General features: G+C 56.7%; 1 protein-coding gene across 1 annotated transcript in view; it reads left to right on the plus strand.

Moving 5' to 3' along the window:
- LOC146860198 (fibroblast growth factor 4A-like) overlaps positions 1–14,166 on the plus strand; it is a 179,615-nt gene that overhangs the window by 38,748 nt on the left and 126,701 nt on the right. The window lies entirely within an intron of this gene.

The raw sequence follows: 14,166 nt of genomic DNA on the forward strand, positions 1-14,166 counted from the left end.
ACACATGGGGGTGAAGGCACTGTTTTGCACATGCCAGCAGCTAATGAACAGCCAACAGTGTGAAAGAGTGGCAGCACACACCACCACAGCAGCAGCGCACAGACACACAGCAGACAAAATGGGTGCCTGGAGATCAGAAACAAACTCACATCAACAGGCCAAGGGCCACTCAAAGATCTGCTAACAGTGTGTGCCCAGGAAGCTGGGCCAAGGTGACAGAGGGTGACACACGGAGGGAGGGAGAGGGGGACACAGAGGGAGGGAGAGGGGGACTGAGAGGGAGGGAGACGGACAGAGGGAGGAGGCTGACACACAGAGGGAGGGAGAGGGGGACAGAGAGGGAGGGAGAGGGGGACAGAGAGGGAGGGAGACACAGGAAGATGGACAGAGGGAGGAGGCTGACACACAGAGGGAGGGAGAGGGGGACAGAGAGGGAGGGAGAGGGGGACAGAGAGGGAGGGAGACACAGGAAGATGGACACAGGGAGGAGGCTGACACACAGAGGGAGGGAGAGGGGGACAGAGAGGGAGGGAGAGGGGGACAGAGAAGGAGGGAGACACAGGGAGAGCAAATCAGTCCTTTGGTGTGTGGGAATGTCTGCTCGTCAGCAGGTGGACTGCGTGCATGTAGACAAGGGTGGCCAGTGCCAGAACCCCCCCTCTTCATCATGGCAAAACACAGGGCCATGTCACAACCTGTACACGAGCACAAGGACAGCCACCTGCATCATATAAGTGTGTGGATCCACTCCATGTGCACATGTACAGTGCTACAAGGAAGGCGCAAATGCATAGCTCGGCACACATGCACACTCCACTGCTGACTGCAGTCACACTTGACGCAGCAAGTAAGACTGTGCCACACATAGTTAAAGGGGCCAAATTGGTGCCCAAGGGACACACACATGCACAAGTGCACTGTGAGTGGAATGCAAGACAGATCCTAATTCCAAGAGGAAATGTGCCAACTTTGTAACGGATGAAACATGGATGTTGCATGGATCCAAATTAACATTTTCTCTCTCACACACAGGTCAACGTCGTGCTGCACCCCCCAACACTGGGGGGGAACACTCACAGGACCCGGATCTGCAGGAGACCGATCCCACCGGCAGCGACCACTCTCACCACTCTGCGGACGACCCCGACCGACCTGGCCCCTCTGGTGTCCAACCACCTGCAGCACCTGCGTCAGGTACAACCGTGCCAACCACCACCCCCACTCCTGCCACATCCCAGGAGACACCCAGGATCCCTGCCCCAACACCACAATGCAGCCAGGCTCGCCAGGAGGGACACGGTGTCCCGGGCACCCAGGAGGAGGCAGGCGACAACGCCAATGCCACCCCTCAGGGGTCCCGGAGACCCGATGTGCCCACAAGTGCAGGCCAGACGCAAGTGGGCAGGGGTGGTGGGAGTGGAGGACGGCGGAGGCGCGAGCCTGACCAGTTGGCTGGGGATCCGGTATTTTCCCATGTCCGTAACATCCTGGACTCATACCGGCAGGACACCACGGGCATGGCCCAGGTTGTGTCCGTCCTCGAGGGGATCAAGGTCCAGCAGGCCCAGCAACATGCGGAGCTAATAGCCTGTCTACAGGTACACCAACGGAGGATGGAGGACAGACAGGCTGAGCAAGTGACGGCGTCCCAGGGGATTCACGCTGAACTCCGTCGGATGGCCGACACCATGGCCGACCCTCCCTGTGCCAGAAGGCGGAGAACATCACCACCCACAGGGAGGGATCATGAGGAGGAGGAGGAAACATCCGACGGAGCATCCCAGACGTCGTCACGGCCTGCTGCTGAGGTTCCCCGCAGGAAGCCGGGTCGTCCACGGAAAGGACCGTGAGGGTGGCTGCTACATCACCATCTCCCAGGACACCTGGCCTGGCACCTGGCCCACTGGAGCAACAGCATCACAGCATCAAGAGACATTCTCTGCCACATGGCCCTGCTGGTCACTGGCTGACCAATGTTGACAAAGACTGTGGCATGGACTCTGAGGATTTCCAATGGCAAGGACACCAACTCCCCTACTGAACTTTGGATTCCCTAATCCCGGAAAGCCCCTCACTTTGTCCCCCCCCCCCCCCAATAATAAATCACACTATTAAGAGTAGATGCCTGCTGGTAGCATTATTACCTAACATGTGTCTTGTACAGTCTAAACATGCCTGAGTCATCTGTTCACTTCAACCATCCACACCCTGGGGCCTGAGTCTGGCACAGGACACATGGGTCACAGTTTTTTAGGCAAGACAGACATGGAGCACCATACACACCCGTGATGGTCAGAACCAGCTGAGGGGGTGGCCGAACAACCGTGCTGACAGACACATTGAGTACAGCAACAGTCATGCGCAGAGGTCAGGGATCCTGGCCCGTGTCCTGGGGGGCACCCAGGTATGTGTAGACAGGTGGCAGAACCATGTCCTGCAAGCTTGAGTCCGGTGGATGCAGAGAATGGGGTCATGGACAACGTTGGATGCATGGGGATGGCACATGTCACAATACCCACACAGTCATGGACATCATGCCCAATACACAGTCTCAGCACACACACACAGCTTGCATCTTGCCACTCGACACATTGACACATAGCCACAATCAGGGAATACCATGCCAGACATGCAGGATGCACCGTGCCAACACACCAGCATTGACTGAGAAGAGGCACCTTGGAGGCATAGGGACACCTTTAATAGTCATGTTTTTGGGATTGCAGAGGCAACTTGAAGTACACAAGAACACATCATGTGGAGTAACATGTGGCTCCAACACTGGCACCCCCCTTCTGCAGCGCAAATGCGTGATAGCCATGGAACTGGCACACAAGTGTCGGCTAACAGCTAAATACCCACAGCTGCTCACGGAGAGACTGCCATACACCATACATCCGCTGATGTGGAAGTCCCACGCCATGTCAAGACAATGTTAACCGTATGTGTCCGAGGGCAGTGTCACACACATTGATGCCTTCATCACAATCCACTATCCCATCACTGATGACTGACAACCAGGCAGCCCATCTATTCAGGTGTACCCAGCTGCATGTCGTATCCCATGGGGATGCCACATGTCTGCAGAGGAACCAAACCCCGACCGGGGCAGTGTGCACACATCGTGAACAACTGCCACACCCAATACACCCCAGATGCATCCCTTACCCCATGGAGACTTCCAAACGTGTCCGTGCCTGTAACGCTGAGTCAGCCCACGATGCCATGTCCATGAGGAATAGCAGTGCCACAACAATGCAACCAGAAGACGGCATGCGCAGGTACCTGGGGAAGAGAGACACACAAGAAGTCAGCCACAAAAAGCACAGCCACTTGCATGTGCATTGACTCGACACATGTATGGATGACAACATGCTAGGTCACAATTATGAGTGGGGAAATACTACCATCTCTGCCACCATCACTCCAGTGACACACCCACACACACCTCTGACTCACGTGCCATACATGCAGGTGGAGACACGCATCACAACACATGCCACACGGGGACCAAGGCGTGCACACTCAGACACTGGTACTCACCACTAAGCAAAGAAGTCGCGTATGAGCCGAGTCCGGATGTCCTCTTGCAGCTCCACATCCTCCACATCACTAGCCCCATTGCCAAGCCCTTCGTCCTCCACGGGTGGATGGTCCTCGTCATGTTGATTCAGGATGAGTGGCACAGCTCTTTCAACTGCCATGTTGTGCAGCATGCAGCAGACCATGAAGATCTTGCAAACCTTTGCCGGGGCATATGGGAGTGCGCCGCCGGTCTTGTGGAGGCACCGGAATTGGCTCTTCAGCATGCCAAACGTCCTCTCTATCACTCGCCTTGTCCGGCCATGGGCGGTGTTGTAGCGGAGCTGGGCCGGCGTGATGGGGTTGCGGAGAGGTGTCAGCAGCCAAGGCATGTTGGGATAGCCAGCGTCCCCTAAATGGAAAGCACATGGATATCGTTAGAACTGGCGAAGCGGTAGTGCTGCTCGGCCAAACAGAATACAGGACAGACAGACTGTACCCACCAACAACACATGCCCGTTCGTTGCGCAGCTGCATCATCATATCAGGCATCCCGCTACGCCTCATGATGTAGGCATCGTGTGCTGATCCTGGGAAACGAGCACAGACATGTGAAATCACCATGTTGGACAGACACACCACAAGGGCATTGATGGAGTGGTAGTGCTTCCGATTGCGGTACGCCACCTCCCGTGCGTGTGGTGGTACCAAACCTACATGTGTCCCATCTATGGACCCAATGACATGGGGCATCCCTCCCAGGGCATAGAAACCACGCTTGACCTCAGTCATCTGTTCAGGGGTTGGGAACTTGATGAAGTCATCCAGGTGAATCAACATGGCCTCCAAGAAATCATGCAGCACACCGCTGAACATGCTCTGGGACATGCCACCAACATGAGCTATGGTATTTTGGAAGGTACCCGTGGCAAGGAAATGTAGGGCAGCCATTACCTTCAGCTGGGGTGTCAGTGCCGTAGGATACCTGTGCTGCGGTTGCAGGTGTGGTGCCAGTCTCGCCGTCAGCTCCAGAATCAACGGTTGGGTGAAGCGGTAGAGCCGGATCCTGTCATTCTCCTGCATGGTGGCCAAGTCTGGAATTCTTCGGGCAACAGGAGGCGCTCTGCAGTAATTTGGAAGTGACAAGGAAGAGTGAGTGCACTACGAGAACAACTCATGTCTACTGAGCACATGTAAATCTGGCAATACACACATGCCACATAGGGAGTCAGGCATGTGCTACATGCCCAGGACACGTATGGATGCAAGGTGACACTCCTTCCAAGACCCAGCTACACACGGTGATTGAGAACCTCCCCATGCCACGCCATGGAAATAGCTGTGTCCCAGTGCAAGTGCACTGCCCGACGCAAGACAGGAGTGACATACACCCACACATCAGCAGAAGTGTGATGCCGATTGCAGAGACTGGCAGCGGAACACTTGAGCCACAGGTCACATGACATTACACTAGTCCAGCCCACACACCTTGCCATGAAGGTGCACATGTCATGACTCACCACACATTCCTTGTGAGTTTGCTGACATGGCCTTGTCACGCTACTCCGTGTCCCTTGCATACATGTGCACCTCACATCCGATAACACATGTGGCATGGTGTTGGGAACAGTGTGCAATGACAATCTACACACAGCCACATGTTGGTTGCTGCAACGGCTGCAGCTTTTGAGGGTGCTACAACATCAACCTGATGTAAATCCCGGACACATATATGGCATAGTCACATTGTGCACTGTGGGTAGTGACAAGTCATGTGTCATGACACCTGTACCGGGCATCATGGGACACTTCCGTGTGTTGGTGTCCGTGCCATGCCAGTGACGCTCACCCCAAGTGCGCAGTCCCACATGCACACATGTCAAAGGAGTCAAGGGCATGCCTGGCACACATTGCACCCTCACACAGTACACATGTACACATCTCATCATACATCTGGTGCCTTCTCCACTCAGGAGGCATGTTCCACATCACAGCCTGTGACACCTGTGCCCCACACATGTGGTAATGCACAGACGATGCCTTGATGTCCATTCCTGGACAAGTATGTCCATCCATGGACAAGTATGTCCGCCCTATTCCTACATGTGTGTCGCCTATCACCACAGTGATGTGTAAAATCCGCCGTACTGCTGCTGAGAGGGCCTGTGCATGTTCCCAAATCACTGTGGGAGTGCTGCCGTATGTGTACCCATCGTGATGGCGAGCGTAGATGCGAGTGTACGGTCCGTACCACTACGGGTACGCATACGCGTGCAGACCCATAGTGATAGTGAGCGTAGATGCGTGTGTACGGCCCTATCACTATGGGTCTGCACGCGTATGCGTACCCGTAGTGGTACGGACCGTACACTCGCATCTACGCTCACTATCACTATGGGTCTGCACGCGTATGCGTACCCGTAGTGGTACGGACCGTACACTCGCATCTACGCTCACTATCACTATGGGTCTGCACGCGTATGCGTACTCGTAGTGGTACGGACCGTACACTCACATCTACGCTCACTATCACTATGGGTCTGCACGCGTATGCGTACCCGTAGTGGTACGGACCGTACACTCACATCTACGCTCACTATCACTACGAGTACGCATACGCGTGCAGACCCATAGTGATAGAGAGCGTAGATGCGAGTGTACGGTCCGTACCACTACGGGTACGCATATGCGTGCAGACCCATAGTGATAGTAAGAGTAGATGCGAGTGTACGGTCCGTGCCACTACGGGTACGCATACGCGTGCAGACCCATAGTGATGGAGAGCGTAGATGCGAGTGTACGGTCCGTACCACTACGGGTACGCATACGCGTGCAGACCCATAGTGATAGTGAGCGTAGATGCGTGTGTACGGCCCTATCACTGTGGGTCTGCACGCGTATGCGTACCCGTAGTGGTACGGACCGTACACTCGCATCTACGCTCTCTATCACTATGGGTCTGCACGCGTATGCGTACCCGTAGTGGTACGGACCGTACACTCGCATCTACGCTCACTATCACTATGGGTCTGCACGCGTATGCGTACTCGTAGTGGTACGGACCGTACACTCACATCTACGCTCACTATCACTATGGGTCTGCACGCGTATGCGTACCCGTAGTGGTACGGACCGTACACTCACATCTACGCTCACTATCACTATGGGTCTGCACGCGTATGCGTACCCGTAGTGGTACGGACCGTACACTCACATCTACGCTCACTATCACTACGAGTACGCATACGCGTGCAGACCCATAGTGATAGAGAGCGTAGATGCGAGTGTACGGTCCGTACCACTACGGGTACGCATACGCGTGCAGACCCATAGTGATGGAGAGCGTAGGCATGCATGTACGGGCCGTTGCCATGCATTTAGGGTGCCCTAGGGCCCCCACACGCACCGTACCTGTGTGTGATGCTCCAAATTACATAGGGGACAAGTATTAAGGCCTACATGCATGCTGGTTGTCATGGAGACCAAGTTCAAAATTCGAAATTGTTCTGGAAGGTGCACAGCAGAAGTCAGTTGGAATTTGTCTACTTTGTTGCAATGTGTTTGTGGGGCTGACATCATGCAGGAGAATGAAACCGATAGAGAACCCACAGACTGCTAGGTTTGAAGGGATTGGTGGAAACATAGGATGCAAATGTGAGTGACCAATCTCTCTGTACTCCTGTGCATGAGACTGGGCAGAAGGGCACATATAAGGCAGCCAGGTCCCATGAGGGAGCACTTGCCTGCACATCTTTGCATTCGTCGACCCAGCTGCTGCTACTGATTCCCTGGAACCATGTCAAGGGCTGTGGAGAGGACACAGCCATTCACCCTGGAGGAGAACATGGCTCTGCTGGATGTGATCCTCCCACAGTACTCCATGCTGTATGGGTGACCAGGGTATCAGGTGAGTGCATAGGCCACTGCCACAGACTGTCCCTATGTGGTGACTGTGACTTCTGCCATTGCGTCCAGGTGTAACACACATGCCATGTACTGTCGGGGGGGTCCCAGGGGGGGGGTGCCTGATGTCTCCCAGCAGTGCCCTGAGACAGGAGGGGTGGGGGACTATCACTCACAGCAGTGCCCTGAGACAGGAGGGGTGGGGGCCTATCACTCACAGCAGTGCCCTGAGACAGGAGGGGTGGGGGCCTATCACTCACAGCAGTGCCCTGAGACAGGAGGGGTGGGTGTGATGCACAGTGTGAGCCTTGATCATTGATTGTGACATTGCCATCATTCCACCTGTGTACCCACTGTGGCACGTAGTGCTTTTTCCCTCACCAGGGGATGATGTCCCTATGACAAAGGTGCAATGCGTTGGCTGCATGACATGCCTTGTTGTAACCAGCTAATTTGTACCCATATGTCTCTCTGTGACATGTGGCTGGTGTATTGATGTGGTGTCACTTGTTCCTCCTCACAGGTAGGCGCCACTGCCAAGGAGCAGATCTGGCTGACCGCCGTCAGTGCCGTGAGGGGTGTGGATGGTCGGAGGCGGAGCCTGCCCCAGGTGAGGAAACGCTGGCAGGATATCCGGTGCTGGACGCGGAGGATTGCACGGCTCCTGCTGGGGGACTCACCTGAGAGCCACAAGAACCGCGGCCGCCGCCGTCTGAGCCACCTCCACAGGCGTGTGCTGCCGGTGGTCTTTCCAGACCTGGAGAGGCGCTTACAGGCGATGCAGCAGCCGGAAGGGGGTAGGTACATGTGTGTTTGTTGTGTGTCACCGGCATTTGTAAGGGCACAGTAGCATGAATTCACTGGCAGGGTTTAAAGGTGCTGTGCAGATCCTGTTTGCCCCAGTATAGCGCTGTGCCCCTGCCACACTTCCCCTCCTTGCAATGTGTTCCCTGGTCTGTGTGTAGTCACTCCTTCACAGGGTAATGTAGGCTGGCGCTTTGTCCACGGGAACAATGACTGTAGCATCATGTGTGGGGGTGGTGTGTAACAGGTTGTGGGACCTTGCCTGTGCACTGTCAAGTTCACTGCATGTGGGTTCCATGTCAGTTGGCACTGATGCTGACTCCAGACATGGGAGTTGGTCTCTCATGTGTCATGCCTTACAGCGCGCATGTCCCATGTAGTGGCCTGTGACATGATGTGCATGAGTGTGCGATACACATAGTGCAGGGATGGTGACGTGTGTTGCAGTCATTACCATTCAGTAGCATGTAGTTGCGTGCCCACTACTGTCCCCTGGGGCACCTTTTCCTCAGTGGTGTATGTGTCATCATAAACGTGGCCACTGTCAGTGTCTACAGCGTAAGTTGTGCTCTGTGCCATTGTCCCCTGTCACCATGTATATAGACGTGCTATTTTGTACAGGTGTCCACTGTGCAGCCTGACCTGATTGTCCTTCTTCATACTCACAGTTGCCAGTGCCTGTGTGTCTTGTTATACTCATCTGAGGATGGGCACTGGTACCTCATTATTTGTACAGGCGCACCTTGGCTGTTTGGCGTCCAATCTTGCTTTTTGCCTGCCCCTGTGTGTATCACCCAGACTATGAGATGTTGGTGCCACCTGTGTCTCAACAATTTGCCTCGTGTAGGGTCTTGTTGGGGCGGGCAATGCCTATGTGTTAAATCCTGATTACCACTTGCTGGGTCTGGGCAGTGTGTGATGTGTCTGGACACACACGCAATGTGCAGTGACCGAGTCATGTTGTGCGTGTTTTCAGCATTACCTATGCAGCATGTGTCTCAAGTTCATGGATATGGTCCCTGGTCATCGGTATTTTCGCCAACGCTGTGTGGTGCAGATGCAGTGCTGGATTGTCCCCAGGGCCTGGGTGCTATGTCAGACTCCTTTTCCTGTGTTTAGCTATTGTCTCATGCTCTCCATGGTATTTCAGTGGCATGGTGGCTCAACCAACTGTGTGTTTCATGCCCTACATCGGTACCCTGTTCAGTAGATGTTAGGGATCTTCCTTTTCAGGCCATGCAATGTTACCTATGTAGATTGGACTCATGTGACAGATGTGTACAGGTGTCTGATTAATTTCTGTCTCTCCACCCTGCCCACAGCATCGTCGGGGGACACAGAGGGAGACATGGACACAGACCAGGCGGAGGGACCGAGCACCAGTGCCAGCCGTGACATCGGGTCTGGCACATCGAGTGGGACAGAGGCGGAGGAGAGTGTGGCCGAGGACCTGTCGACTGGCACATCAGACTACGAAGCTGACAGGTCCGGGGACGATGTCTCCGAGTGGGCGGAGGCTGCACCAGCAGCTGACAGCGGAACAACACCTCGCACCGCCCCCTCAGTTTCCACCAGCCGCCTCCCACTTGCTCGTGTCCCTTCCCAGCGTGCCCGGTCACAGCATGTCTCCTTCCTGCCAGGCACCGCACCCCCTGCCCCTGTCTCCACTGCTGCCGCCAATGCAGAGTCTGTGGACATCCAGCGGCAACTGCAGGTTGGTCAGGCTGCGATCCTTAATGTCCTCCATGCCCACGGCAAAACCCTCACCAACATCGAGGCTTTCTTGGAGGGCATTCATTCATCGCAGGCTGACCAACGCAACTTGCTGAGGTCCATCGACTCCACACTGACTGCAGCAGTGGGTCTCCTGCAGCGCGACCTCCCCCCACCTACCCCTGCCCCATCCACACTTCCCACTCCCATGCCTGTCACACGTACACCCAGACGTCGGCATGCACCCACATCAACGGACACGGGCACCACACCAGCAGGGAAGGTCCACCGCACTCCTCCTGACACGCACACACAGGTTGAGGTAGGCACACCCACTGGGTCGGGGGGCAAACGTGTGACACGCAGCCATAGTGGGAGTCCGCATTCCACCCAGTCCACTCCCTCCAAATCCCCTCCCCTCAGCTCTCCTGGCCACATCTCCCCCAAGGACTCCTTCATGGCCGCTCTGTCCCTGAGCCCCACAGTTACACCACCACGCAAGCGGTCAAGGAGGTCCCCGGTCAGGGTGGTTGAGTCTCCCCCCCTGTCTCCACCCTCCCCCGGTGGCGCTGCGACCCATCCCTCTGACCCCCCCACCTCCTTGGGGCCTGAGGTCCCTTCGGGTGCAGGGGACTCCCTGGAGGACCTTGCAAAGGTGTGTAGTGCCATCCTGGCCTCCGCCTTTGGCACTGACCCACCCCCTGTGGTGGAGTCCTCCATCCCTGCACCCACAACGCCGCCCCTTTGCCCTGATGTCCCTGCGGTGCCTGTTGCTTCCCCCCCCCTGATGCCCTCACCAGTGTGGAAGACGATGCCATTTGACTGTGCAGGCAAGGTAGGGGACACGTATCCCACTGTGTCCCCCATCCAGCTGAGAATCATTGACTGCCCTATGGGCTTTGTGAAGATTGAACTGCCTGCGATCCACGGACATTGTGCTCATGCTGAATAAAGCTTAATTTTGTTTTCATTATCACACTACTGCTATGCTGGTATTGGTGTTGGTGGGGCTGCTACATGGTTTTGGGTGGTGTGTAAGGGTTTGGGTGTGTGGGATATGTAGTAGTGTACTGCTCATTGGTGGGACCCTGTGATCTGTGTGCCATCACAAGGTGTTGGCTAACTTTCTTTGTTCATGTAAGCAGTTACTGCATGGTGCACTTGTCCCAGGGTGTATTCCTTCCTCTGTGTACCCAGCTTTCTTCCCTGCAGGGTGTTCCCAATGTTTAGCGCAGAGCTGTGTCTACATGAGCTGTGTGTGTGACGGAGCCCTTCTACTTTGGCCATGCATGCAGGGCCATGTCTCCACCTGCGACAATCGTGGCATCCTTGGTGATCACTGTACTTGTGTGTGGAGTCTGTTGACATGAGTTCATGGGGACATGTTCCCTTGTAGCCAGTATGCATGTGGATAATTCTGGCCTCACACACATGTGTTACACCCCTCCTGTCTCAGGGCACTGCTGGGAGTGATGGGCACCCACCCCTCCTGTCTCAGGGCACTGCTGGGAGGACTCTGCACACACCCCTCCTGTCTCAGGGCACTGCTGGGAGTGATAGGCACCCACCCCTCCTGTCTCAGGGCACTGCTGGGAGGACTCTGCACCCACCCCTCCTGTCTCAGGGCACTGCTGGGAGGACTCCACACCCACCCCTCCTGTGTCAGGGCACTGTTGGGAGGACTCCACACCCACCCCTCCTGTCTCAGGGCACTGCTGGGAGGACTCTGCACCCACCCCTCCTGTGTCAGGGCACTGCTGGGAGGACTCCACACCCACCCCTCCTGTCTCAGGGCACTGCTGGGAGTGATAGGCACCCACCCCTCCTGTCTCAGGGCACTGCTGGGAGGACTCCACACCCACCCCTCCTGTCTCAGGGCACTGCTGGGTGGACTCTGCACACACACCTCCGATTTCAGGATATGTGCGCTTGGCACATACACGGTGGGGGTACGCTCAATGCATTCGAGGTGAGGGTACGAGTCTACTGACACTGGTGTGGTGGGGGTACGCTCCGTACGTCCGCGGGTGTGGGTACGGGTCGTACTTACACTGTTGGCATGGGGGGTACGCTCCTTGCATTCGCGGGTGGGGGTATGGGTCGTACTTACACTGTTGGGCTGGGGGGTACGCTCCTTGCATTCGTGGGTGGGGGTTCGAGTCGTTCTTACACTGTTGGCATGGGGGGTACGCTCCTTGCATACGCGGGTGGGGGTACGGGTCGTACTTACACTGTTGGGCTGGGGGGTACGCCCCTTGCATTCGCGGGTGGGGGTACGGGTCGTACTTACACTGTTGGGCTGGGGGGTACGCTCCTTGCATTCGCGGGTGGGGGTACGGGTCGTACTTACACTGTTGGGCTGGGGGGTACGCTCCTTGCATTTGCGGGTGGGGGTACGGGTCGTACTTACACTGTTGGGCTGGGGGGTACGCTCCTTGCATTCGCGGGTGGGGGTACGGGTCGTACTTACACTGTTGGGCTGGGGGGGTACGCTCCTTGCATTTGCGGGTGGGGGTACGGGTCGTACTTACACTGTTGGGCTGGGGGGTACGCTCCTTGCATTCGTGGGTGGGGGTTCGAGTCGTACTTACACTGTTGGCATGGGGGGTACGCTCCATGCATACGCGGGTGAGGGTACGGGTCGAACTTACACTGTTGGGGTGGTGGTACGCTCCGTACGTCCGCGGGTGGGGGTACGGGTCGTACTGACACTGTTGGCATGGGGGGTACGCTCCTTGCATTCGCGGGTGGGTGTACGGGTCGTACTTACACTGTTGGGCTGGGGGGTACGCTCCTTGCATTCGTGGGTGGGGGTACGGGTCGTACTGACACTGTTGGCATGGGGGGTACGCTCCTTGCATACGCGGGTGGGGGTACGGGTCGTACTTACACTGTTGGGCTGGGGGTACGCTCCTTGCATTCGTGGGTGGGGGTTCGAGTCGTACTTACACTGTTGGCATGGGGGGTACGCTCCATGCATACGCGGGTGAGGGTACGGGTCGAACTTACACTGTTGGGGTGGGGGTACGCTCCGTACGTCCGCGGGTGGGGGTACGGGTCGTACTGACACTGTTGGCATGGGGGGTACGCTCCTTGCATTTGCGGGTGGGGGTACGGGTCGTACTTACACTGTTGGGCTGGGGGGTACGCTCCTTGCATTCGTGGGTGGGGGTACGGGTCGTACTGACACTGTTGGCATGGGGGGTACGCTCCTTGCATACGCGGGTGGGGGTACGGGTCGTACTTACACTGTTGGGCTGGGGGGTACGCTCCTTGCATTCGTGGGTGGGGGTTCGAGTCGTACTTACACTGTTGGCATGGGGGGTACGCTGCATGCATACGCGGGTGAGGGTACGGGTCGAACTTACACTGTTGGGGTGGGGGTACGCTCCATGCATACGCGGGTGGGGGTGCGGGTCGTACTTGCACTGTTGGGCTGGGGGGTACGCTCCTTGCATACGGGGTGGGGGTAGGGTCCGTACATATCCGTCCCCACGCTATGTGATGTTTGTGCGGCCCGTACCCAGGCCTTTGCCACGTGGGTGCGATCCGTCCCGCCATTGTTGGGGTGACGTGTGTGGGCGTGGTCCGACTCATACCCACGCTCTTCAGGCGTGGGTACGGGACGTACCTGTCTGGTTGTGTTGCCGGTTCGCGTGGTGACGGACTTCCGTTGTGGCGGTCGCTGGCTTATCAGGACACGCCCCCACGCCCTCGTGGTGACCAGGGCATGGGAGTCAGGTATGTCCAGGCCATGTGTGGTGTGTGACTTATGTGGTTGTTTTGTGGCCTGCCCTGGTCGTGCCACCCGCACCCCACCCCACTTTCCCCCCTCCCTTAGTTATTCTGACCTTCTGCGGCGTCTGCGTCGTAACCTGTAGAGGAGGTGTACTGCTATGAGGGCAGGGATGACTCGTAGGTTCGGGTCCATGTCTGTCCGTCGCGTACTGGTACTCCTTGCTCGCGTCGTCCTGTCGGGTACGGGTCCTCCTTGATCGCGTCGTCCTGTCGCGTACGGGTCCTCCTTGGTGGCGTCGTCCTGTGTGTCCGTCACGTACTGGTCCTCCTTGTTCGCGGCGTCGTCTGTCCGTCGCGTACTGGTGGTCCTTGTTCGCGTCGTCCTGATTTCCCGGCAGTTTTTGGCTGCCGCAAAATATTCACCGTGCGGGGTGACGTCGGTGCGAATCGTGATTCCTGGGTCGTGAATGGCTGGCTGCGAGCGTC

This window comes from Triturus cristatus, chromosome 3_1 (genome assembly GCF_964204655.1).
Source record: "Triturus cristatus chromosome 3_1, aTriCri1.1, whole genome shotgun sequence".
Classification (NCBI taxonomy): domain Eukaryota; kingdom Metazoa; phylum Chordata; class Amphibia; order Caudata; family Salamandridae; genus Triturus; species Triturus cristatus.